The 27,392-nt window shown below is 47.3% G+C and overlaps 1 long non-coding RNA gene across 1 annotated transcript; it reads right to left on the minus strand.

The window, feature by feature from the left end:
• Nucleotides 1–10,286: 10,286 nt before the first annotated feature.
• LOC119289686 lies at nt 10,287–11,121 on the minus strand. Its single transcript, XR_005141579.1, has 3 exons — nt 10,958–11,121; nt 10,786–10,866; nt 10,287–10,313 (listed from the first exon to the last, which is right to left on the minus strand). It is a non-coding gene; the product is annotated as an uncharacterized LOC119289686 (long non-coding RNA).
• Nucleotides 11,122–27,392: the final 16,271 nt, after the last annotated feature.

Genomic DNA, 27,392 nt, shown 5'->3' on the forward strand with positions numbered 1-27,392 from the left:
TGCTTGAAAAATGCCTTACCCGCTGCTATTTTCTTTACCGCCTCGATCTCCTGGAGGGCCTTGTAGGCTTCGGCCTTAGCGGCTTTGGCACTCTCAAGAGCCGTTGCAAGCTCAGACTCTCGAGTCTTCGAGTCCCGCTCCAGGCTCTCATGTTTCTTCACGAGAGCCTGGAACTCTTGCTGTACCTCCGCCACCCGCGCCTCCTGTTTCTCTCGCTCGGTGCGCTCCGCAGCCGCATTGCGTTTGGCCGCGGCCACCGCCTCATTCAGGGTCGCCACCTCGTTAGTGGCCCCTGCAATACCCAAGTTATCCTTGTCATTTTTCTTGCAACTAAATCCTTTTCTATAAGGTACAATTTTCATAAGGTATTACTCACCTTCTTTTTCCTCGAGCTGCTTCTTGGCACGGCCGAGCTCGTTCTCGGACCGCTAGAGGTTTTCCTTCAAAGTATTGACCTCCGTAGTCAGTGCGGCGGAGGTCAGCGGCACAACCTGCAATCCCATATTGACATATTTTCATGACTACTGCGTTTATCTTTCTAAAGATCCTCCGTCCGGCTTTTCTTTCCGAACACCGAACCGAGCATCAGGGGCTACTGTCTATGCGGTACCATTTTACATATATTGAAATTCTTACCTCAAAGCCTGTTAGAAGGCTGCTGCAGGCTTCGGTCAGCCCGCTCTTGGCGAGCTGAACCTTCTGAATCACCGCACTCATAACAGTGCGGTGTTCCTCTTCGATGGAGGCGCCGTTGAGCGCCTCCAGCAAATTATCCGGCACCTCCAGTTGGACGGAGGCAGCCGGCGTCGCGGTCTTGCCCTTCTTACGAAGGGGTCGCCCGCCGGACTCCGGAGCCACTGTGGGTTCCGGGGCTGAGTCCGGTGCAAAGTCCGGGAGGTTGTCCTGCGACACCTCTGAGGCCCTCTCCTCCTGGTGGGTCCCTTCCTGGGATCCCACCTCGGCATCATCCGCATCACGGGCGGTGGAGGCAGTCGGAAGAGAATCCATATCCGACGCCCCTAAGGACCCGCTCGACGAAGTGGGGTGATCATCCTTAGGCGGACTGCAGGGTTGTATGCGGCATTAGAAAGACATAATGTGGCGGAAAACGAAAACCTTGAAGTTATTCAGAGTCCAGATACTTATGATCTCGCCAGAGGCTTGGACCTTGGAGGCCAGTCCTCGTCGTCATCACTGGCGTTGGCGGAACAGTTTGGGGGAAGAGTTTTTCCCTTCTTGGACCCTTCGGCCTCCCTTGTTAGGGAGGCCTTCCTTTTCTTCCCTCCCCCCGCTGGGGGAGAGGCTTCCTTCTTCTCCTCCTCGCCCTGGTGGGAGGAGTCGGCCTCGGATTCATCATCCGATAGCACCCGAAAACGAGAACTCTTCCGAGTCCCCGTGGCCTTCTTCTTGGCCTTCTTCTCGGGCACCACGTGGGGTGCCGGAGCCAGTAGCCCCGTTAAACGGGCGTCCGCTGGGTCCTCTGGCAATGGGGCCGGATAGATAGCCTGTGCGGCCTTCTTCAGCCAGTCCTGTCAAAGGAAAGGGAGGTTAGATCCCGCATAGAGTCAAACTATGGAAAACAAGTGTCCCTTAAAGGACAGAATAACTTACTTCATCAGCTGGACGCTCCAAGCTGAATCCGCGATCTTCCGTAGCGGATGCGGGAGCCTCGGCGCCCTTGAACAACACCTTCCAGACCTCTTCGTACGTAGTGTCGAAGAGCCATTCAAAGTCTGGTGCTGCGCCGGATCGAACTCCCACATATTGAAGCCCCATCGTTGGCACGGGAGAATCTGGCGGATGAGCATGACCTGGACTACGTTGACAAGCTTGAGCTTCTTGTCCACCAGCTTTTGGACATAGGCTTGGAGTCCGGTCAGCTCCTCCGAATCGCCCCAAATCCGGCCGCTCTCTTTCCAGGAGGTGAGCCGTCTGGAATTCGGGGGCCTCTGACCATTCGGGGTCACGCGACTCGGTGATGTAGAACCACCCCGATTGCCACCCCTTGATGGTTTCCACAAAAGTGCCCTCCAGCCACGTAACGTGGGACATCCTGCCCACCATGGTGCCTCCGCACTCCGCTTGGCTGCCCTTCACAACCTTCGGCTTGACACTGAAGGTCTTGAGCCACAATCCAAAGTGGGGCTGGATGCAGAGGAAGGCCTCACACATGACGATAAACGCCGAGATGTTGAGGATGAAGTTCGGGGCCAGATCGTGGAAATCCAGGCCGTAGTAGAACATGAGCCCCCGAACAAAGGGATGGAGCGGGAAGCCCAGTCCGCGGAGGAAATGGGGAAGGAATACTACCCTCTCATGGGGCTTGGGGGTGGGGATGAGCTCTCCCTCGATGGGGAGCCGGTGCGCGATGTCGCTGGACAAGTATCCGGCGTTGCGCAGCTTCTGGATCTGCCCCTCCGTGACGGAGGAGGCCATCCACTTGCCTCCTGCTCCGGACATAGTTGGAGAAGGTTGAGGTGAGATGTGCGGGCTTGGGCGCTGGAGCTCGGGTAAAAGGGTTGGATCTTTATCCCCTTATATGGGCGGACAGAAACACGCGTCCCCACCAGCCTGGTAAAACTCGCTTATCTCCCAAGCATCACAATCAATGGCGCGGTTGGGTTACCCACGTCCATATTGATGGGAATCCCGGAATAAGGGGAACACGATCTCTGCTTCGACAAGACGTGCCAAGGAAACCGCCTCGCTAAATGCGCTGAGGTGGAACAATAAAAACAATTCGAGTAAAGGCTTGGAAGTGGTGTGACGTCACGCCACAGAATACGTCAGCAGATTGATCTTGTGTAATATTATTCTCTCTACGGTGGTATGTGGAATTTATTTTTGCAGAGCCGGACACTATCCTGGTGTTCACAATCTTCTATAAATTATTCGGAGGAGGAACCCGCCTTGCAATGCCGAAGACAATATGAACGCCGGACTCGTCATCATTGAAGCCTGGTTCAGGGGCTACTAAGGGAGTTCCGGACTAGGGGGTGTCCGGATAGCCGAACTATCATCATCGGCCGGACTCCAAGACTATGAAGATACAAGATTGAAGACTTCGTCCCGTGTCCGGATGGGACTTTCCTTGGCGTGGAAGGCAAGCTTGGCGATACGGATATGTAGATCTCCTACCTTTGTAACCGACTCTGTGTAACCCTAGCCCTCTCCGGTGTCTATATAAACCGGATGGCCTTAGTCCATAGGACGAACAACAATCATACCATAGGCTAGCTTCGAGGGTTTAGCCTCCTTGATCTCGTGGTAGATCTACTCTTGTAACCCACATCATCAATATTAATCAAAAAGGACGTAGGGTTTTACCTCCATCAAGAGGGCCCGAACCTGGGTAAAAACATCGTGTCCCTTGTCTCCTGTTACCATCCGCCTAGACGCACAATTCGGGACCCCCTACCCGAGATCCGCCGGTTTTGACACCGACACCGAGCCCATGCGCACGGAGGAGGAGGTAGACTTGGGCGCTGGCGGCTCCACCCCGGCAATAGACGTTGGCAGGGAGGAGGTCACATCTTCCCAGCCTGGCACGGGTGAGTCATTCGTTCTCCCTTGCTCTTCTTTCTTTCCTCCTGACCCTTGGCTTTGGCCCTGCCTTATTTCCTCCTTCAGCGTCCAGGTCCCCCCGGCAGACCAGGGGGACACCGACACCATCATCGAGGAGGCTGCCACAAACGCCGTGGGTGAGGCTGAGAAGGTTGCCACCAAGGAGGCCACCAAGGGAGCGACCGAGGATGCCGCAAAGGTGCTTGCCGGGGAGACCGGCGAGGGCGCCGCCAGAGAGGCCGGCAAGGGCGCTACTAAGGAGGAGGCCGACAAGACCTCTGCCAAGGAGGAGGCGGTTGACGACTAACCCTCCTCGTCCACTGCCTCCAGCTCAGGCAAGTACCTGAAGGTGAGCGACGACGTGTTCGTTCACCTCCTAGGAACGGCAAGCACCAGGGCGACATCCAAGGGGGAGGTGTTTGACGATGAAGTGCTCGCCACCGCCGGGCTTGAGGTCGTCGACGAGCCGAGCGCCGATAGCGGCACACAAGAGGAGCGGCTCCTCCAGGTCATGAGTGCCAGCTACAACAAGCTTCAGGCACTCCACCGCGCCCGTCTAGACAAGGCGATGTCCAAGGAGGCGGTGGCGCACAATGTGGAAGTAGACCTTGCGGAGCTCGTCGCCGAGGCGCGGGCTTGGTTCCGCCAGGCCCATGAGGAGCTGAAGGCCACCAAAGACGAGCAGGCCAACATTGAGAATGCCCGGGAGGAGGCGAGGGAGTAGGCCTCCAAGGACGAGGCCATCCGGTCTCAGCGCGAGGCCGAGCTGAACTCCCGGGAGGAGGATCTTGCCGCCCGTGAGACTACGCTTGCCGCTACGCTCCGCGGCAAGGACGAGGAGGTCAAGAAGCTTGCCGCGGCGCAGACCCAAGAGCTGGAGCACAAGCACAAGGAAACGCTCGATGCCCCGGCCATGGCCCACGACAACAAGGTCAATGAGCTGGAGGCGGAGCGGGATGGCCTGACGAAGCAAATCCTGGAGCTGTTCTCGGAGAAGAACACGCTCAACGAGGCTCTGGTCGAAGCGCATTCCGTGGTCCTCAGCAAGGCTGGGCAGCTCTCCACATCCAACGACATCATCAAGGACCTGAAGCTCAAGCTGGTGGGTCTTGAGGGGGTGCTTTTGGAGGCCCAGACTCGGGAAGGAGCCCTGACCAAGAGCCTAGCAGAGGAGAAGCAACTACGGAAGAACGCCGCCGCCAACCACGCAGATTCCGTGAAGGGCGACAAAGTCTGGACCGACCGCCTCGCTGACGTTGCCAACAGGATCACCAAGCAGCTGGCCGACATGAAGATGCCGGAAGTGATGTATGCCCTGGAACCGGGCACACGCCCCCACGCCAATCTGACCTTATTCTTCGAGGGCGTTCTTGGTGCCCTGGAACGGCTCGACTCCAACCGGGCAAGCTCCTTGGCCAAAGAGTCCCGGATAATTTGCCAGGGTGCCATGACCAAAGTTCTCACCAAGATGGCATACTGGAAACCCGACCTCGACTTCGATGCCACGCTGGACAGCTTGCCGGGCGATGCAGACCTCTCGGGGATCAAGGAGCACATCGAGCCCATCATCAGCCGCGTCGGCGGAATCCAGAGGTTGGAGGGCCAGTGCCGGGACTAGGCATCCCGTTTCTTGTTGCCGCTGCAGGTTCATGACCAAGACAACTCACATCTTTAGTTAGAACCGCAGCAACAATTGGTCTAATATAACTCTGTAGTACTTTTAATATGATGCATGTTATTTCCCTGTTTAACCTTTCTCTGTACGTCAACCCTACGCTTACTAGGTAGGCATGCCGGCGCGTAAACCCAAACCGATGCAGTTCGAAGGACGAATCCTTTAGCGGCCGGAAGGGTCTGCTTGCCGCCGTGCGAACCACCTTGCCGTTCTCAGCGTGGTCGCTCGAACTACCGAGCGAACTCGAGGCGAAGCGAGAGCGTTGCCGATAGCAGAAGGCCACCGTGCCTCTCTCGACGCAGCCGCTCGATCTGTTGAGCGGACTCGAAACAGACCAAGAGTGTTGCCAATAACGGAAGGGCCCCACTACGTGCAGGTTTCCCATACAGAGGAAAGATCTCCGAGGAAGATAACCTTATATAAAAAGGAATTATTCTATGTTTTTGCATGACTTAGCTTTTTTCTTTCGTCGCGCGAATGCTTGCCGCATCCACCGACGGGGCTGCTCGCTTGGTCGCCTTCTCCCTTGGAAGCCATGGTGATGAAGAGCTATGCTCCTAGCTGCTAAACCAGATGCTCACTACTGCGCCCCCTACCTGGCGTGCCAATGATGTTGGTGGGAAACGACACCTATGGGATCACAAGGATCCCTACTGCGGTTGCGGGGCGCTGGGTGGTAAGAAGAGCGGGATCAACAGTCAGTAGAAGCACGGGGGTCGTTTACCCAGGTTCGGGCCGCAGAGATGCGTAATACCCTAGTCCTGCTTTGATGCGTATATTTGTGTTCTTGGGGTTCTTGAACTAGCTACAATGAGCGTAACTTGTCCCAGAGTCTGAATCCTTCTCCTGGATGCCTCAGGCCTCCTTTTATAGGCAAGGGGATCGCCACAGTGGCACACAGGAGGTGGCATCGGGGTACTGTGATTAAGCCTATCCCTTGCCATTATGGGACAAAGTGCATTTAATGCGCCCCTGACGTGTCCCCTTCACTTTACCGCCGCTTCGCCCTGCCTCGACACGCGCCTGGGCCAGCGAGGCTGTGGTGCCATGTAGGCTGGCTGGCTGCTGAGGTGGCGCGGTGGTAGGGCTTTCAGGAAGATTTGCATGCCACCACGTAGGCATGCACTGAGTTGGCCGAGAAGCCTTGCGTCGACACGCGGGTGCCTGCCCAGCTGGTGGGCTGGCAGCTGCATGGGAGCGGTGCCAAAAGCTTGACGGGTGCGGGCCCGGCTGTGGCCTCGCGGACGTCCCCGACAAGGGTCTTGCCGGTGGTCTTTTGTGTTTCCTCTGCAAGGATCTCGCCGAGGTTTGTCGTCTTCTACTCTTCTGATTTGAAGTATTATCCTTGTCTTCACAAAGATCTACATGCCACCATGGTGGCGCCTCCTAAGCCTTGGTCCCCACGCGGTTGATGGCACTGGAGGAACCAGGGCTCAAGGGTGACGTGCTTTGCTGGCGTCGGGTAGGCTGCCCTGGCAAGGTTCTTGCCAGGGCCATGGAGGTCGCCCCGGCTAGGATCTTGCCGGGGGAAACCACCTCGCCTTGTTGCTCTTCATGCCTCTGTCTTGGCGTTGCTTTGGCCGTCCCGCGGCTTTGATTTCCCGTCTCTGCCATGCTTAAGTGTGGTCGTGGGTGCGGCTCTGACAGCCCGTGCACAAATAAGGGGTACAAAAGAGCGCCCCTATTTTAGCACACCGACAGATGCGTTTATGTTGTGAGGGGCCGTTGAATTTCATTGACCGAACATCTTGTATTTTAAATTTGGGCCGTGGCATGTATCATGTTTTTCATTTGGACCGTCGCATGTATGCATGTACCCATTTTCATTTGAGCCGTTGATAGTACTAGTAACAGATTATGTGAGCCTGTTTTTTGTTTTGCATAATGCATAATCTAGTTGCACCTTTGTTGCAAGCACATTTCTTCTGTGAGCTTTTGAAGTTATAAAAATTGCACTTTAAATTATAGTAAAGTAATTTTGCAAACCATGTGTATCAATCCCTCTGTACCAAATAGTAGAGGTATGTGAGGGGTTTGGAGATTGGGTGAAAGGGAGGGATTCACCAAATCCTCCCAAATCCCCTCCTAAAACCTCGCAAAACCTCCCGTGTCAAACGAGGCCTTAAGAAGGAATAAACAACCTCTTGTCGTTTTTTTACGGGGACAACATCTTCAACAAGATAACAATGCAAGTTCGCCGCCGCTGAGCCCGACTAGCAAAGGCCAAAACAAGGATTTCCAGACACCATCTAGACGTAGGATCTTCCGGCAGTCACACCTGCCAGTTAGTTCTCCACGCTAGGCCAGAGTGGCTCTAGCAGATGGGTGGGAAAAATACCCACCAGAGACCATCACCCTGGTTGTCAGGACGCAACCATGCCATTGCACAGATCTGGTTATTGCAAATCCACACCGTCCTGAACCGACCTGCAATGTCCAACAGGCCCTCGGCGTCGTTGCCCCAATGTTCGCCCACACTGCTACACCCTGCCCTGTCATCGATCGGGAGCCGGAAGCACGCTGACAACTGCCAAACTTCGTCGCACCGCCACTAGACGCCCAACCTGCGCGCACAGGGTCGTTGCCACCATTGTCGCTGCATCAACCTGCGCCAGTCCAACTAACCACTCAGGGCCACCACCCCAACGAGAAGATCATCTCATAGCAGAACATTGTGGGAGCTCGACACCATCCCGGCATGGGTCTTCATCCCTGGGCCACCTCCTCGGCACGAAGGGATCCTCGGTGTCATACGCCATGAGAGCTCGGCTCGGTTCTTCTGCCCAGGGCCGCCAACACGGTGTGAAATGTTCCTCGGCGTGGTACACCATGAGAGCCTGGCTTGGTCCTTCTACTCAGGGACGCCAACCCAGTGTGAAGGGTTCCTCACGTGGTACACTATGAGAGCCTGGCTTGGTCCTTCTACCCAGGGCCCCCAACCCGGTGTGAAGTGTTCCTCGGCGTGGTACACCGTGGAAGCCTGGCTCGGTCCTTCTACCCAGCGCTACTGCCTCGACATGAAGGGATCTCCGCTGCTATACGTCGTGCACGCTCCGCACATCCACGGCACGCCCGCTTCCTTTCTTCTTTTTTTGAGGGGAATTCATTTCTGGTTTGCAACATGTAACATTTGACATGTGGTCGTTCTTAAGGACCCAAATCCATGACAGAGACATCTTCTCCGATCATTTAACATTTAAATAAACACTTTCTACACAGTTCAACAGATCATCGTAGTGGACGGACAAGGGAGATGATTAAGCTGCCTGATCCCCTCCTACCGCATTTAAAAAGCTTGTTACTTGCTGGTTAGCTTAATTTCTTGCTCCCAGTCCATGTCACCCATGGCCATGGAGCTCCCCGGCCAGTGCCAAATGGTGCTTCTGGTCCCGCTGTTGTGCTTGCTGGCGGCCTCATCGTTAATGGTGCTGCCCGGGGTCACAAAAGCTTGAACTTCTACACTTAACATTGCTACTACTGATAAAGAAACAACATATAAATTCAGATACGACATGTGATATGCTTACCCGTTAACACAGTAATGCAGCTGTAACGTACAAACTCTCCTAGTCTGTCAGTGAGTTATGTTGCTTACACAAGCGCTAACGTTTCCATTACAGAGAATTAATGGCGTCTAGAAGACCCATGTACTATTCTTATTTTTAAATCATATTTAGTTTTACTGAGACTTGTATATATCCAAGCTCAATATAACATGCCGTCAAATCATTAAACTAGGCACCAAACATCTTTCTGCCCAACTTGGCCTTCATGAATTTAATTGCAAAAAACCATTCAACTGTTTTCGTCACTATGGTAGTAGTGATGCTAAATCTATTGAGCGATAAACTATATGAAACATAATGTGCCCTTCAGGTTCAACCATCTTTGCTTGCAATATCATGACAAACAGTGGCAACATCACGACACCCGAAAATTTTGGAAGAAGGCAACTTTTTGTTAAAAATAACAAACAACAACATGTCATGTACTATCGAGTAGTGTCTCAAAAATCAAATCAAAACGACATCAAAATGGTTCAACGGTGCAACCGAAGGGAGCCTAGAAGAAGAGTCCATGAGTATGAACAAAATTTGGTGCGCGACAGACAAATTCAACGAACTGGAAAAATCTCAACCTGTTGGCAGGGCACAACGCATGCAATTCAAGGCAGGATGCTTCAGTAGTTCAGTTCTTCCTCCAGCCGGTGGTCGAAGAAGCCCATGAATAATTTGCAGAGGGCCTGGATCCACCAGCAGGACGCCAGCGGTCAGTAGTAGAACCAGCTGGAGGAGCACCATCTGGCTGCTAGGCTAGGGGCGCTTCTTGGTGTGCGGGAGGAGCATCTTGGCAGAGGGGACGCACAACATGGCTGCTCCAGCGGTCTGCTTCCGGGAGCACATCCTGGCGGAGGGGACGCACTTCCCGTGCATGAGGAGCATCGTGGCGAGCATCCCAACGGACTGCAGCTTCAGGTGCAACAGCCGTCCTCTGGCTGCTACCCTCACCAGCACGTTTGTGCCACGGGACGAACTTGTTAGAACCAGGAGCGGCTGGTGGTGCCATGGAAGCAGCAGGGTGCGCATCAGGTGGGTCTGCTGCTCGTAGGAGAGCCTCTCGTCTCTCTTTTTCCTTCTTCTTTTCCACCTCCCTTTCCTTCTCTCTCTGAATTGCTGCAATGGCATCAAGTTTGAGTTTCATTTGCGCTTCCTCCCTCTTTTTCCTCTCTTCCTCTGCAAATCAATGAGGTGGTGTTATTGCCAACAATAAGTAATACTTGATGATAAGATAAATAATAAGTCTAGTTCACAAGTTACCAACAACAATAAGAAGGCCCTAGCACTAAAAACCAGTAAAGCTGGAATCACTAACCTTCACTTTTTCTGGCCTCCTCTTCCTCGCGCACCCTTTGGATCCATTGTTCCTCCCTGTTCAGACAATACATCAATTTACGTACAATCTCCCTTTCACGCTTTCTTGAAGATATCAACTGACTATTCATTTCTTCCCTCTATTTCCTGAGGCTACTAAACTCAGCTTAACGGCATTGGACAATTCTTTCCTGGAAAGCATTCTGAATTGGGAAGTTTTGAAATGATTAACAAGATGGAAGGAAGGTAGTCTTCTGAGAAGGAAACAAATACATGCTGAAAAAAGCCCATATAATGAAGGAATAAACTAAAAATATTATATGCTGAAATACAAGTTGAATTTAAATCTATCTATTCTGGGGTTAATCAACCAAACAAGTTAAACACATCTGCAATCCATTCTGAGAACGTTTAACCTCATCAGCAGATAGGCAAACACATAATATTGTCCAAACAAAACAAAAACCATTCAAGTAGGGAAGAAAGTATAATCACTGCAACAACGATACTCAACATTCCCTCTGTGGAAAAATGGACTATATATTACTTATAAGCTTGGAAAGTAATGGAAAGCTGATTACGAATAAAAACATGATAAGGCACACAATTGCATTCTCTGACTACCACAAGGACAGAATCAGCACTGCTCAATGCAGTTGCAAGAAGGATACATACCTTATGCTCCAACAATCGAGAAAGCCTATTTTTCTCCTGCAAGTCACCCATGTGGTGTTGCTTGCTGAGCTCAATCTCTCTCTGCCAAGTAAAAATACATAATGAATGTGAGCACGCGACCAACAAATATAATATACATCTTGTAAACAACAAAATAACAGTAAAGACAAACCAGCTGCTCTTGCTCATGAAGGATCTTTTCTTCCTGAAGGCGCTTTTGGAAGGCCTCTTCAATCGTGGAGCTTCCATTTTTTTGCAAGCTTATGCAGTTTTTTTTCCATCTCATCACGCTCAATCATCTATCGAGTCCGTACCACCTACATGGTGGATTGTTTTGTCATAGCCTGCCATGTGAGCATTCAATGTATTAGAACACCATACACCAAAACTACAAATGTACATGAATGTGTCTATGTACTGGTTACAAACTGTAAGTGATAATAATTTAGCTAAGTTGGCAGACCCTTTAAGCAGCAGTGTACTGAAACAAATGATACTGCACGTTATCTAACCACCTGTCATTCATCTACAGCTGACTATCCACCTTTTTAGGGGCACAGAAACAAATAGTTCAAATGTCAAAATGAAGCTGACAATACAGAAATACAACAGTAATCAAAATTCTAATAGGTAAAAGGCATTCAGATTTAGCGCTGGCAGAATTGGTTTGGGTTTCCCGGCTGCAGTGAAACTTATAGAAGCCAAGCGAGAAAAAAGAAAAAGGATGCAGACTGGCTGCAGAAGGTAGAAGAAATAGTAGCATTGCAGCTGAAGAAAATAGAGGCACTTACCAACCAGCACGCTACCGGCCCATAACAGCGGCACGGAGAACCTGTATTGGATACTGCCGGCCCATCACAATCTCACCCGAAAAGCAATGTGGCTTCCACGGAGCTCGTTTGGCCCATAGCTGATATGACGGCTCCTCCCTCATTCTCAAGATCTAATCAAAACTAGTTTCATCGCTACATGATTTGTCTCATCTAACCATGCAAACATGGAAAATGCTTAATCGAATGTGACAATCCAAGTAGATGCAGGTTGGAACATGCTCACATCACACCATGTACAGATCCAACCGATGGAGGTCACTTAATCGGCTGCAGAAGGTAGAAGAAATAGTAGCTTTGCAACAGAAGCATATAGAGGCACTTACCAGCCAGCATGCTACTAGCCCATGTCAGCGGCATGAGGATCCTGCATCCGATACTGCCGGCCCATCACCATCTCAGCGGAAAAGCAGCGTGGCTTCCACGGAGCTCGTTCAGCCCATAGTTGATATCATCGCTCCTCCCTCATTCTCAAGATCTACTCAAACTAGTTTTGTCACTACATGATTTTTCTCATCTAACCGTGCAAACATGGAAAATGCTTAATCGGTTGTGACAATCCAAGTAGATGCAGGTTGGAACATGCTCTCTTCACACCATGTACACATCCAACTGATGGGGCAGAAACGTGTTCCCTAAATATGTATGAGTAGAAACGTGTTCCCTAAATAACAGAAGCGTGCACATATGAGGATGTATTCCCCCCACACCGCCTATCTTGCAGCAATAAATTCGAGCAAGTAGCTAGCTCAAACATTACCAAGTACAAATCTCCAATACATTAATTCGAGCAAATGCATGTGCCTGTTTTTAATGTTCTAAAGTGGGCTGCACAACTCTTGATTTAGTCACAAAGTGGAAAGATTGTAGTGGATTTATGTATCAGCATTTATATGACTTCCATATAGATGGAAGCTACTCTCTTTTTCAAAAAAAATATAGATGGAAGCTACAGATACCTAAATATTGTAGCTTCCAAACTTATATCAGTAGCTTCCATCTATATCTTCATCCTGGCATGCCATTGTATTTATATGTTGTGTTTTGATAACAAGCCGTCTTGGCTTTGCGCATGGATCCAACCCTGCAGCCCTCAGACGCAACTAGTGGCAGTGGGCACCGCTACTCGTGTTCTGCTCAGATCGAACTGACCCGCCGCCATGAACTCAGCTGCTGCTGATGTCTATCTGCCTGCTTCTGTCATGCGCACACGTGTCTCGCTCTTATTCGCTTTCCCGAGAAGATCACAACTGCCAAGTACATCTACTTCTTAGATCACCCCTGATAGGAAACCATGAACCAGACAATCACATATCGCCAATTTTCGTCTACTTGAATTGCAATCCCTCCTGCAGAACTCGAGAAATACCTTTCACCTTTCACGATCAACACCCACTGCCCTTTTGAACCTCACTCTGATATCATTTGTTAGAACAGTCTGAGAAACGCAGTGGATCCATCGAGAAACAAGCAACCTCTGGGGCGTGACAGCGTGCGCTCCTTCACATGACATCATCACAATACCTCATACCAGCCACCCGGACGCTGGCACATGGTGTCGGCTCCCTCTGCGTGCCTATGTTATTATGTTGGCATAGGTTACATCGTGTGTCTATCGTCATATTATATTGGATGCCTAGGATACAAGTGTCACACAATTCTTACCTTATCTACAGACAGGACAACTCAAAGTCCAATTGAGCCTACCTTGTACAATATATTTGACACAATTCCAACATCATCTATGTGGTCTTTCCTTCAGAAAGGCAAAAATGAGGTGGCCGGAATGAGAGCATGAAGGGGTCATGACACTACTCAGCATTATTCGGATGGCTTCCTCAGCTTTGGAGTAGCATCTACGCTAAGTATACCCTGGCCAATGTGAGGTACGCCGTCAAGATGGAAACGTGACCGTGTGATCGCACCTCCTGGAACATAATCTTTGTTTCATCATGCAACCCGAAGACATCATATGCATTTATCATGGAGTTAAAACTGATCTGCACATTTGCAAGTTAGGCCACAGTTGTCAATCTCAAGTCAGGTAACTGTAGTTTCAGAAGTCAAACACTATAGAAGAATACATTCTAGGCATAATACCATGTTCATTCATTCTATCGAATAGTGAAGGTGCCTCCCTGAAGAAACTGAACTGAAAAGTATGAATGAGAGTGTGTGGCAAAAAAAATCGTCGAACATGAAAAGGGTAATCTTCATTGATTCGTCTTCAAATTATAGGATGGACCAACCAGGCTTTCCATAGAAGTTAAGCATATCTGTGTATATCTTCTCATCAATCGGTAAGCCTAGCTCTTATGCAGCAGTAAACATTTCAATATCCTTGTCCAGCTTTCCACCTAAGCCACAGGCACTGAACAAGAAAATTAAAGCTAATGACAAAATGATCTCAAGTCTCAACACAAACAAAAAAGAGATAACTACTACTAGGGAAAACCTTATATACAGAATCTTACCAGCAGCGCGCTTCAAAGCAAGGCGCTACTGCTACTTAGCAGTAGCGCATGTAGGCAAAAACGTGTTGCTGAAATCAAAATAGCAGTAGCACGTCTGTAGTAAGCTGCCCTACTGCTGTAATTGCCACGACCTAGACCATAGCTAGTTATAGCAGTAGTGCCTTATTTCAAACCGCACTACTGCTAGGGCATTTAGCAGTAGCGCGTTTTCCTAAAGCGCGAACTGCTAAAGCCATCCTATCTTCCCCATCCCGCCGCCATCACCCCCCTCACCCGATCTCACTCACTCTCCTCCATCAATCCCGTCGCTCCGGCCGCCGTCCCCCGCGCACTGCCCTCCCTCGCGCCGGTCCTCCCCCGCCGGCCGCCCTCACCCGCGCCGGCCCTCCTCTCCCGCCGGCCGCCCTCACCCGCGCCGGCCCTCCTCCTCTGTCGGCCGCCCTCACTGGCGCCGGCCCTCCTCCCCCGCCGGCCGCCATCCTGTGCCGGCGCTCCTCCCCCGCCGGCCGTCCTCCACCGAGAGGTAATCCTCCTCCATCCTTCCTCCTCCTCCCTATTTTATTTTGAACCCTAGCTAGTTGAAAAATCTAGGTTTAAATCTTAGAATAATGTAGTATGAACCCTAGTTATCATTGAACCATGTTCAAAATGTAGGTTTTAATTAGCCGTAGTTAATAGAATTTAGGTGTTTTAGGTGTATTTAACAGAATTCTAGGTTGATTCGTTTTGAAGTGGACATGTCATATTTTGAACATGTCACATTTGTTGTTATTTTTTTAGTTAAAGCATTTATTCCCGTATCGACGTCAACGATGCCTATCCCACATCCTCGTCGTCGACTCGGCGGAGCAGGCCTACTTGATCAGAGGGGCCATGTCCAGGACTGGGCTCCGCCGGGCTGGTACTGGGCGGTGCTACCTTCTGGGGGGCGCAGCTTGGTGAGGATCTAGCCCGTTGTTGATCCGAACCTTCTTTGGTGGTGGTCGCGTGGGCCAGTGATGGTGCGGAGCCTTTCGTCCCCCGCGGAGGTAGTACGTCACCGTGTCAGCAAGGAGGACGAGCACGTCCGTCGCTACATGGTTGCTTTGGATGGCATGTTCGACAATACCTGGCAGGTTCTTTAAGGATCTCACTGGAGCTATGACCATGTGATGGTTCCTTCTCTTTTGGAGTCCACCGCCCGTGCCAATACCCATCGATCGCTAGGGTTCTAGCTGTACTAGTGATGTCATATGTATGATACTATTCAAGATGTATTAGTGATAATATTCGACGTTGTACGAACTCAAGAGATGATTTAGTTTTGCTTATTGAATGCATGCTAATTTGAATCCTAATTTTCAAATACCCTGCATCATCCTCGCCGTCGTCCCCGTCATCGACCCCCTCTGGCCTCGAGGTGACCATCAAGTTTGAATGCTCATATGATGCAGATATAAACATGAATATATTGTGTTGCTCAAATAGGATATGTGCTTGCCCAATTGGTCGGCCATGTTTGCAGGTAACACCTCTGAGTGGCCTATGTTTTACCGGAGTGTTGATTAATTTCCGTTCCGGCAAACTTCAGGCGCTCGATATGTCCTTTTTTTAGCAAAGGTCATGCCGGATTTTTCCGTGATTTTTGGCATGACTTGTGCTAGAATATGTAGGAAATATTGAGTGGCCTGGATTTTTTAGAAAGATAATTAAACGACATTTCGAGTTGACTTTAAGTCTGTCGAGGCTCCAGAAATGACAATGGAAAATGAGTGAGAGAGAAAGTCTGCACCATATATGAGAGAGGAAGAATCCTGACTGTTGTCGTGGGGGTCGTTTCTCCTTATTCTCCTTATGCTAGACCTTTGTTATGCACTAGGGGAAGGAGGAGTAACGACCATCACCGATGGTCGAAAAATCAGTGAGGGAGTGTCCACCTTATATGAGAGAAGAAGAATGCCGACTGTCATCGTGGGGGTCGCTTTCGCTTCTCCTTTGTTCCCATGTGCTAGACATTTTGTTTTAATGTAGTCGATGACGAAGGCAGGAGCCACAACACCAACGGTCTAATATAGACACCACGTGAGCTAAGAGTTTTCAAAATAGACTCGACAGAATGATAGTGAACCCATGATGAATAATAATGATCTAATTTAGTTTTTGTGGTACATATATTGAATTTTAGAAGTTTAATCTTTGAATTATAAACATAGGGAATGTCGTCGGACGATGAAAGTCTCGCGGAGTGCGATTGGTGCGGCAACGACCGGGGTTTCTGTGACAGGCCTCACCTGGTAGAAGGTCGGCACTTTAGCATTAAGCTCAACGAGACCTTCGATTTTGAAACGGTATGCAAGGACGCAAAGTGTTTTTTCATAATTAAGCTCGACTTCTGCTTCTTCAACGTGTAATTTTCGTCTTTTACAATTTGACTAGCTTATCCCATTCCATGCAAGACGCTATGTCTTGGAGATGATGGATTTTGAAGATCATGAAAATATGGAAACAAAGATAGTTCACCTAAGGACCCATCATGGATTTGATTTTGCCGTAAATCTATACAATTCTTAGAGCATATCCCATTTTGGTTGCCCGAATTGGGAAGCACTTTGCAAGGCATATGATTTCCATGAGGGTATGCTTGTCACCATGGATCTTGGTGATCCTGACATTTGGGTCCTTGTTGATGCGCTTCCAATTCTACCTCTATGTGACTTTCTCAAACATAGTTATTGTTTATTTCAAAATAGTTGACAACTTATTTCCGTTGATAGCTTATTTTCATTCTTCAAAGAATGTGCGGAAGATGGTAGACAGAACCTACTACACCGATGGCGCAGAATTAACTTGTCAGGAGAAAAATCATCTGATCTCAATTATTAATGAGCTTGAGAATTACTATATCTAGTATCAATCTCATAAACATTATGGTCAATACGTGCCAGTAGTGCATGTGTTGAACTACGGTAACATCCATGGAGATAGCATGGTAAGATTTTTTACTATTACGACATCCGTGCATATTTTGCATAAATTCTTCTAAAACTAAACTACATTGCTAACTACGAAGTTATTACTATGTTTTTCAATAGAAAATCCCAAAGGATTGTGTGCCTTATCTGATGTTTCGGAAAGGTTGCCTTGATGTTATGAGCTTACAGCCAGGTCATCCTACGCATCACTATTGTTCATAACGGATTTCTAGAACTGATGAAGACATGACAATCAAAGATTGAAAAAAATGTATTGCACTCGTACGGAGCTACTTGGAAGCAACATTGTGCGAAGCGCAAGAATTTGAGACAGGATAATCTCCATTCTCCATAATGGAGAGTCAGGGCCTATCTTGTTTTATGCTATATTACCTAAGAGAAGGTACACTACTAGAAAAAACCTTACCAGTAGCGTGGGTTTTTGGACTACCAGTACCGTAGGTTCCCATGCTACTGCTATGATGCTACAGCTATTTTTTAGCAGTAGCGTGTGTTTTACCCCACGCTACAGCTAAAAAGTTAGTAGTAGAGGCGAGCACAACTGCAGAATCTGAATCAAGCTAGGTGACATGCCTAGAAAATTGCTCATGCCTTTGTGTGGCTCTGGTTGTGCTGCTGACTGGAACCAGAGGATTCATGCAACAACAGAGAAGAGGGGCAGAGGAGGAAAGTGAAACGCCCATGGGGGTGGGGGTGCTTACCCAAGCTAGGTTCTGTGGAGGCGGAGGTCGTTGGCCTAGCAACGCACCGTAGCAGACCGGCGGCGAGCTCGACCATGTGCGTGCCATGGTGGTCGTCCTCGTCCATGGAGGAGGGTGGTGCTGCACCGAATCGAAGAAATAAGTGAGGGGGCAGGGAGAGGAGAGGACATGAATCAAGGGAAAAAGAGGGATCTGGCCGGAGTTGGAGGCATCCAAAACCCTAGCCGCGGGGAGGGGTCGCGCGCGAGCACTTGCGGCCGCGAGGAACGGATCTGGCCGAAGGGAAGGAAGCACCATGCGAGAGAGCTCGTGGGTGTGATGCGCTCCGGCGAGGGCCGCCGGAAGTAGCCGAAGTCGCCCGGCATTGGTGGCGGTGGCGAGGGTTCGTGAGAGACAGAGGAGAAAATGAGATAATGAGATGGAGGTTGTTCGTTGGGATGGGTTGGTTGTCTCGCTGGGCTGGGTTAGTTGTAGCGCATGACGTGACCCGCGCTACGACCATGTTTCTAGTGCTAGCGTGGCCCAGCAAACCCACGCTACTACTATTGACCTGTCTGTGGGGCACGATTGGGGATAGTTACTAGTAGCGTGTTTTTTAAGCCACACGCTACAGGTAATATTTATTAGTAGCGTTGGTAAATATAGCGCGCTACTAGTAAATTGCAGTAGCGCGCGTCAATATAGAGCGCTACTAGTAAGCGTTTGTCTATAAGCTTTTTCCTAGTAGTGGTAGTAGGTCCTATGAGAGAGGAGTAGGTCCTAGATACAATGTGTTATTGTGTGCTACAATGTGTTAAAGTTGATGATGATGATCATTAGGAGTTGCTATATGAATAGTACATCTTTGGAGGAATAGTAATTTGACACTATTCACATCCGATTTTACCTTTTTTGTTTCTATTAATGTAAGTTGAATGAGGAGTTGAAACATTTTGAGGTTGTAGATCAACATTTATGTGTGTCCACAAAAATCATAAAGTTAGCTCAATAATGTCAGGAAGCAAACATAAAGTTAGCACAAAGAATTTTCCACGTCGCTCCATCACAGATATTATTTGCCTAATGCCTCCTATTCTTAAGCTAAGTTTGTGTTTGCTGCCTTACATTGCTGTTTCTCTAGCAGTTGGTGCATATCAGAAATGCATTGAAATAACCCCACTAGTAGAAAACAAGGCTTTGGTTCGGGCCTAGCCAGCCCATTAGTCTCGGTTCTTCACGAACCGGGACCCATGGGGGGAATTAGACCTGGTTCGTGAGCCTAGGGGGCTGGCCGGGGCCTCATGGGCATTGGTCCCGGTTCGTCTGGATCCATTTGTCCCGGTTCTAGGCACGAACTGGGACCAATGGGCCACACTCCTGGACCACAGCCATTGGTACCGGTTCGTGCCTTGAACCGGTATAGAAGGGTGAATTTAGTCCCGGTTCATGCCACGAACCGGGACAAATAATTTGCCTATATATACCCATCACCGTGGCAGAGCACTCCACAGTGCTCTGTTTTTTCTGGCCGGCGAGGGAAGGGCATTTGGGTGCTCTAGCTCACCTCCTATGCACATGAGGTGTTCGATGAAATGCCCGAGCCACACTAGTTAAGCTTTCTCCTCTCGAAGCTCGACCTTGGAGCTCTATTTTTCCCAAGATTTGTCTACATTTAGCGGTCCGTCACACCCCGTCCCCGTTTTCACTGCCGTTGATCGCCTGCGCCAATCTCGTCGTCTGCACCACCGTGGTGAGCCTCTTGTTCTTATCTTCTTTCTGATTTTCTCACTTTAGATAGATACTTGTCTGATTTTCTTACTTTAGATAGATACTTGTCTGATTTTCTTACTTTTGACACACATAATTATATATAATGCACGCAGATGAATCGGCAATGGATGTATGGTGACAGACACACCTCTGAGTACATTAAGGGCGTGCATAATTTTCTCGAAGTGGCCGAGGCAAACAAGCAGAATGGTTTTTATGTGTTGTCCATGACCTAAATATGGGAATACGAAGTATTACTATGACCGGAAAATCCTTTACACCCACCTGCTTTACAACGGTTTCATGCCACACTATAATGTTTGGACGAGGCACGGAGAAATAGGGGTTATGATGGAAGACGGTGAAGAAGAAGAGGACGATGACAACTATGTGCCCCCTGAATACGGTGATGCTGCAACGGGGGGAGCTGCTAAAGATCAAGAGGAACCAGACGATTTGCCTGATGATGCTGCAACGGGAGAAGCTGCTGAAGATCAAGAGGAACCAGACGATGTGCCCAATGATGATGATCTTCGCCGGGTCATTGTCGATGCAAGGACGCAATGCGAAATTCAAATGGAGAAGCTGAAGTTCGATCGCATGTTAGAGGATCACAGAAAAGGGTTGTACCCCAATTGCGAAGATGGCAACACAAAGCTGGATACCGTACTAGAATTGCCGCAGTTGAAGCAAGAGAATGCTGTGCCTGACAAAGGATTTCACAAGCTACTGAAAATATTGAAGAAGAAGCTTCCAAAGGATAACGAATTGCCCGATAGTACGTACGCAGCAAAGAAGGTCATATGCCCTCTAGGATTGGAGGTGCAGAAGATACATGCATGCCCTAATGACTGCATCCTCTACCGCGGTGCGTACGAGGATTTGAACGCATGCCCGGTATGCGGTGCATTGCGGTATAAGATCAGATGAGATGACCCTGGTGATGTTGACGGTGATCCCCGCAGGAAGAGGGTTCCTGCGAAGGTGATGTGGTATGCTCCTATAATACCACAGTTGAAACGACTGTTCAGAAACAAAGAACATGCAAAGTTGATGCGATGGCACAGTGAGGACCGTAAGAAAGACGGGAAGTTGAGAGCACCCGCTGACGGGTCACAGTGGAGAAAAATTGGGAGAGAGTACTGGACTGAGTTTTCACATGACCCAAGGAACGTATGGTCTGGTTTAAGCGCGGATGGTATTAATCCTTTCGGGGAGCAGAGCAGCAATCACAACACCTGGCCCGTGACTCTATGTATGTGTAACCTTCCTCCTTGGATGTGCATGAAGCGGAAGTTCATTATGATGCCTGTTCTCATACAAGGCCATAAGCAACCCGGCAACGACATTGATGTGTACCTAAGGCCATTAGTTGAAGAACTTTTACAGCTGTGGAATGGAAACGGTGTACGTGCATGGGCTGAGCACAAATAGGAGGAATTTAACCTGCACGCATTGCTATTTGTAACCATCAACGATTGACCCGCTCTCGGTAACCTTTCAAGACAAACAAACAAGAGATACCACGCATGCACACACTGTTTAGCTGACATCGAAAGTATATACCTGGACAAATGCAAGAAGAATGGGCCGTCGTCGATTTCTTCTGACCAACCATCAATGTTGAAAGAAAGACAAGCATTTCAAAGGCGAGGCAGATCACCGGAAGAAGCCCTCCATGTGTACCGGTGATCACGTACTTGCTATGGTCAATGATTTACACGTAATCTTTGGAAAGGGTCCCGGCGGACTAGCTGTTCTGAATGACGCTGAGGGACACGCACCCATGTGGAAGAAGAAATCTATATTTTGGGACCTACCCTACTAGAAATACCTAGAGGTCCGCTCTTCGATCAACGTGATGCACGTGATGAAGAACCTTTGCCTGAACCTTCTAGGCTTCTTGGGCATGTATGGGAAAACAAAAGATACAATTGAGGCATGGGAGGACCTGCAACGTTTGCACGAAAAAGACGGCATGCCTCCAAAGTAGTATGAAGGTCCTGCCAGCTACACTCTTACCAAAGAAGAGAAGGAAATCTTCTTTGAATGCCTGCTTAGGTCCCGACTAGCTTCTCGTAGAATATAAAGGGAATAATAAATATGCCAGAGAAAAAGTTCCAGAACCTAAAGTCTCAGGACTGCCACGTGATTATGACGCAACTGCTTCCGGTTGTATTGAGGGTGCTTCTATCCAAAAACGTCCGATTAGCCATTGTGAAGCTATGTGCATTCCTCAATGCAATCTCTCAGAAGGTGATCGATCCAGAAATCATACCAAGGCTAAGGATTGATGTGGTGCAATGTCTTGTCAGTTTCCAGCCGGTGTTCCCACCATCCTTCTTCGATATCATGACACATGTCCTAGTTCATCTAGTTGACGAGATTGTTATTCCGGGCCCCGCATTTCTACACAGTATGTACCGCTTTCAGAGGTTCATGGGATTCCTAAAGAAATATGTCCATAACCGTGCTAGGCCAGAAGGAAGCATCTCCATGGGCCATCAAACAGAGGATGTCATTGGGTTTTGTGTTGACTTCATTCCTGTCCTTAAGAAGATAGGTCTCCCTAAGTCGCAGTATGAGGGGAGACTGACTCGAAAAGGCACACTTGGAGGGGACTCAATAATGTACAGGGACGGTTATTCTTGGTTTCAAGCAAACTACACAGTTCTACAGAACTCTACCTTGGTGACCCTGTATGTCGATGAACACAAGAAAAGTCTGCGCTCCAAACACCTGGAGCAGTGCAACGACTGGATTACATGTGAACACATCAGGACTTTCAGTTGTTGGTTAGAAACACGTCTCAGAGGTGACAACACAGTTTGTGATGAGTTGTACTCGTTGTCCAGGGGACCATCTTCGACTGTATTGACTTACAAAGGGTACGAGATAAATGGGAATACATTTTACACGATCGCCCAAGATCAAAAAGAGCACCAACCAAAACAGCGGTGTCTTCTTTGATGTAGCAACCAAGAGGGGAAAGCACACATATTATGCTTACATAGTGGACATACGGGAACTTTGACTACGGAGTAGATTTTAAGGTCCCTTTGTTTAAATGCAAATGGGTCAATCTCTCAGGAGGCGCGGTAGAGGTAGACCCACAGTACGGAATGACAATAGTGGAGCTGAACAATCTTGGGTACACTGACGAACCGTTTGTGCTAGCCAATGATGTGGCACAGGTTATCTATGTGAAGGACATGTCTACCAAACCGAGAAAAAGAAAATATAAGGAAGCGAATACGTCATATGATGAGCCAAAGCGCCACATAGTTCTTTCAGGAAAAAGGGACATCATGGGAGTTGAGGGGAAGACAGACATGTCCAAAGATTATGAAAAGTTTCATGAAATTCCCCCCTTCAAAGTCAAGGCTGACCCAAGCATCCTGATAAATGATGAAGATTATCCATGGTTACGGCGCAATAAGGAAAGGACACAAGCGAAGAGAAAGTGAAGACTTTCTCCACAACTATTATGATGATACCATGCCAACTTTCAACCTCTTGGTAGTTTATTTGAAATGCCTATTGTAACAGACAAGTTTCCGTATGAAATCCTTATACTTCGAAAGAGATTGTCTGTTTTGTACACGAATTGCATCCAATTTTTGATGTAACCCTCTCAACTTTCTTGCACATGCTATGATGATGAAATGATGATACCATGCCAACTTTCAACCTTTTTAGAGTTCATTTGAAATGTTTTTCAATTTCAGGGTCTTATAGCTCAAAATAATCAGTAAATGCATGAAAAATAACAAATTAAGTCAGAAAGGGTTGAAAATTGATGATGTGGCATTGAATGGTGCATTTTGAACACACCAAAAGTTAGGAGTTCAAATAAGTTTTAAAAAATGAAATCCCTTTGTAACAGACGTGTTTCCATATGAAATCCTGATACTTCGAAAGAGATTGTCCGTTTTGTACACGAAGTGCATCCAGTTTTTGCCATAGCCCTCTCAACTTTCTTGCACATGCTATGTAGATGAAATGATGATACCATGCCAACTTTCAACATTTTTAGAGTTCATTTGAAATGCTTTTCAATTTCAGGGTCTTATAGCTCAAAATAATCAGTAAGTGCATGAAAAATAACAAATGAAGACAGAAAGGAATGAAAATTGATGATGTAAGTAGAAACCAAATAAAATAAAATAAACTTTAATAAAATATATAAGTAGAAACAAAATAAAATAAAATAAAATGAACTTTGACAACATAAATAAAATTTATGGACCTAAAATTTCCAAATTATTTTCTGTTCAAAACATTATAAGCCAAAAATATTTTCCTGAAATAAATAAAATAGCAACAGTAAGTATTTTGTTGTAACTAAAAACAAAATAAAATAAATAAAGCAAAAAAGAAAATAAAAAAACTGGATTTTTTTTTAAAAAATGCCACCTACTAGGCCACCACGGCCTGAATACGACTAGAAACCCATACATGGGCCAGGATTCAGGCCCGCAGAAGGCCCAGCAAGCCCACATGCATAGCAGTGCGAGATTAGGCCCAGAGGCATGCAGTTGAGAGGAGCTCAATGGAGCTGGCGGGGCAGGGCTTATAAACCGGTCCTGGCGCTCCTCGGCTAGCGAGGTGGGAATAAACATCCCACCACACCGCGGCTTTCGCAGCAGGACATTGGTCCCGGTTGGTGCCACGAACCGGGACCAATGCACACCTTTGGTCCCGGTTCGTGGCACCAACCGGTACCAATGCCCCCCTTTAGTCCCGGTTGGTGCCACCAACCGGGACCAAAGCCCTCTGCTTCCTGCCCTTTGGCCTACTGAAAAGAGACCCGTGAAGCATAGAGAGACTGCACTCGCATATATGGATGCATATATGGAGCCATGTAGGCATTGTTAGCCACTCATTTGGTGGTGGAAAGAGATATTTATTTTGTAAGGATGCATGAGATATTTTGAATTGAAGATCTTCATTAAAAATGACCATATATGGTGCATGTGATGTGTTTATATTAAACTTGGACCATCACAAAGGTCTTTTTACCGGTGACGGGATCTATCGGCAACCAGCTAGCCGACGAGCAGATGACACCAGATCAAGCATTCATATACGAGATATTTATTTCACTTGTTTCTTCATATTTGCATGTAATGTATTTCCTGCACTAGGACCCACGATGTGTTAGATGAAGGAAACATGCATGGGTGACCATCTCTTACTGACACACAAGAACCATGAAGCACGCATATATTTTGTTTTCTCTTTGACAATTTCAATCATGCATATCTTTTAATCTATTTTTTAAACTTTTTTATATATTTGAACTCCAAGGGTCAAGACCTTTACAACAAGATCATTCTTGGATATATTTGAAACATGTTTAAATTTCAACAATTCAATTCACTTATTTCGTTCAATCTATTTATTCGGTGTGGGAAATCTTTTTTTGATTTTAGCGAAATTATTATTCTGAAATGAGCTAAACTTGAATTGAGTGAAATTATTATTTAGAAATCAGCTAAAATAATTTTGAAATTAGTTATGTAATGGATGAAATATAATATTTCCCAAATATAGTATTTCAATAGAATTTTTGAGTGAAATATATTTAAACGAGTGAAATATGTTTATTGAAATGATTGACATCAATTTTTATATGAGTGAAATATAAGTTTGCAAGCGCAAAGTGAAATTAGTTTTGAAATATATCTTTTGTAATGCGTGAAAAAGGTATTTGAAACGAGTGAAATATAGTATTTCAATTGAATGAGTGTAATGTGTTTTGTGAAATAAGTGAAATGTGTCTTTTAGTGAAATAAGTTTACTAAAACCGAAAAATTAAATTTGTGAGGATGAGTAAACAAATATTGAAAAGAAACATATTTCAACAGAAATCGCACGAACAAACCTATTTCATAAGAAATACTTCAAATAAACCTATTTTATAAGAAATGTGGTGCAATATATTTATTGAAATGATTGAAATCAATTTTTATATGAGTGAAATATCAGTCTCACAAGTGCGAGTGAAAGTAGTCTTGAGAAATATCTTTTGTAATGAGCGGACAAGGTTTTTTGAAACAAGTGAAACATAGTATTTTCAATTTAGTTTATTGTAATGTGTTTTCTGAATGAATGAAATATATCTGTCGTAAATGAGTGTATTGTGTTTTGTAAAATGAGTGAAATCTATCTCTTGCAGATCAGAGAGATAGCCATTGGCCTGGAAGCGAGCGGCCAGAGGTTTCTATGGCTCGCGCGGAGCCCACCCAGCGACGACCCGATGAAGAAGTATGACAACTCGTGGGAGTCAGACCTCGATGCTCTCCTCCCATATGGCTTTCTGCGTTAGACTAAGGGCATATGTCTGGTCGTCACATCTTGGGCGCCGCAGCGCAAAGTGCTAGAGCACGACATGGTCGGCTATTTCTTGATGCACTGCGGGTGAAACACCGTGCTAGAGTCGGGCATGGCCGGCGTGTCCATGCTGCCCTGGCCGCTCTACCCAGGGCAAGGACTTATCAGGGTTTGCCTGGAGAAACAGTCGGGTTTGGCCGTGGCGGTGGTAGGGTACGACAAGGAGGTGGTTGAATCCCACGAGGTGGCTTCCAAGGTTAGGTGGATGATAGAGTCTAGCGGCGGGATGGTGCTCCGGGAGCGGACGTTGGTGGCCATGCAGTAGGGCAAGTAGGAACTGCTCGAGGGCAGCAAGTCGATTGTGAACTTGACACAACTTTTGATGGGTTGGATGGCTTCATCTTCACATGGGAGATGAGTAGATGTATTTCTAAAATGTAGTGCACATTAGATTTAAAAATAGGTCAAAAATTGGAAACTTTGATCAATTTTATAGAACGATTTATCAGTATCAATGCCAATATATATCATCATGAAATAGATTTCCATACACTATATATTTGGTATTGTAGATATACATAATTTTATCTGTAAACTTGATTAAAATTTACAAACTTCGTTCTTTTGAACTTTTGTGAACTTCAACTTTTATGAAAACGAATATGCATCATCATCTGTACTTTCTACGTTTCAATGTGCTAAGCTACCAATCGAGCATGTTCTCTTGGTGCTAGATGATAAGACGACCAGAGGAGCATGATCAGCACTTCAGGTTCAGCTAGCTCGAATTGACCATGCATCTCAAGTTAGTCGAACCAGCTTTCCGATAAGCACTTCGCCGAAAGTAGTCAGACGGGTCGTACGTTTCTGCCGGCGCTCTACAGCAAGATGACAGATCGCCGACTCCCTTCAGATGGAAATAGACTTCTCGAGGCTATTCGACGTGCCACGATAGAAAGATTTTGAGCACCTGTGTCCGGGACGTGCTTGATCAACTCAAGACCATGAATCTCGTAGCTTGAGCTTGAACAGTTATTGTCCAAGAAGTTCCCCATGCCTTTCATTTATATGAGTAATTTATTAGATCCAAACGTACAAATAGAGTGTGTGGCAATATCTGTTAGGTGAAAGACAAAACACTTGCTAGGTTACTGGCATGTGAGGAGGAGGAAGATATATACGAGGAAGGACATCTTTCATTACGAGGTAGCACAGAAAATCGGTAACGTAGGTGAGAAGGCACTCTTATGGCTGCATGCATCATCCTGATGTAGAGGCCGGGGGTTATCCTCCTTTACGGAAAAACATATGAGCAGTCACTCTTATCTCAACAAGATATTGCCGACTTCTAAGTTTTAGTAATTGCAGAAGATAGCAAAATAATTGTCCGTTGGTCAAAGTATTTTAATTAGTATAGTAGCACACACAGATACAATGAAATTTGTTTGTTCACTGATATTTAAAATAGTAGGTCACACTATTGAATAAACGGTTTCCTCTTGACTCGTCAGTGAGAAGTGCACTGTCTCGGTCAAAACCACTCAA

The sequence above is a fragment of the Triticum dicoccoides genome, chromosome 4A (genome assembly GCF_002162155.2).
Source record: "Triticum dicoccoides isolate Atlit2015 ecotype Zavitan chromosome 4A, WEW_v2.0, whole genome shotgun sequence".
In the NCBI taxonomy this organism is placed as follows: domain Eukaryota; kingdom Viridiplantae; phylum Streptophyta; class Magnoliopsida; order Poales; family Poaceae; genus Triticum; species Triticum dicoccoides.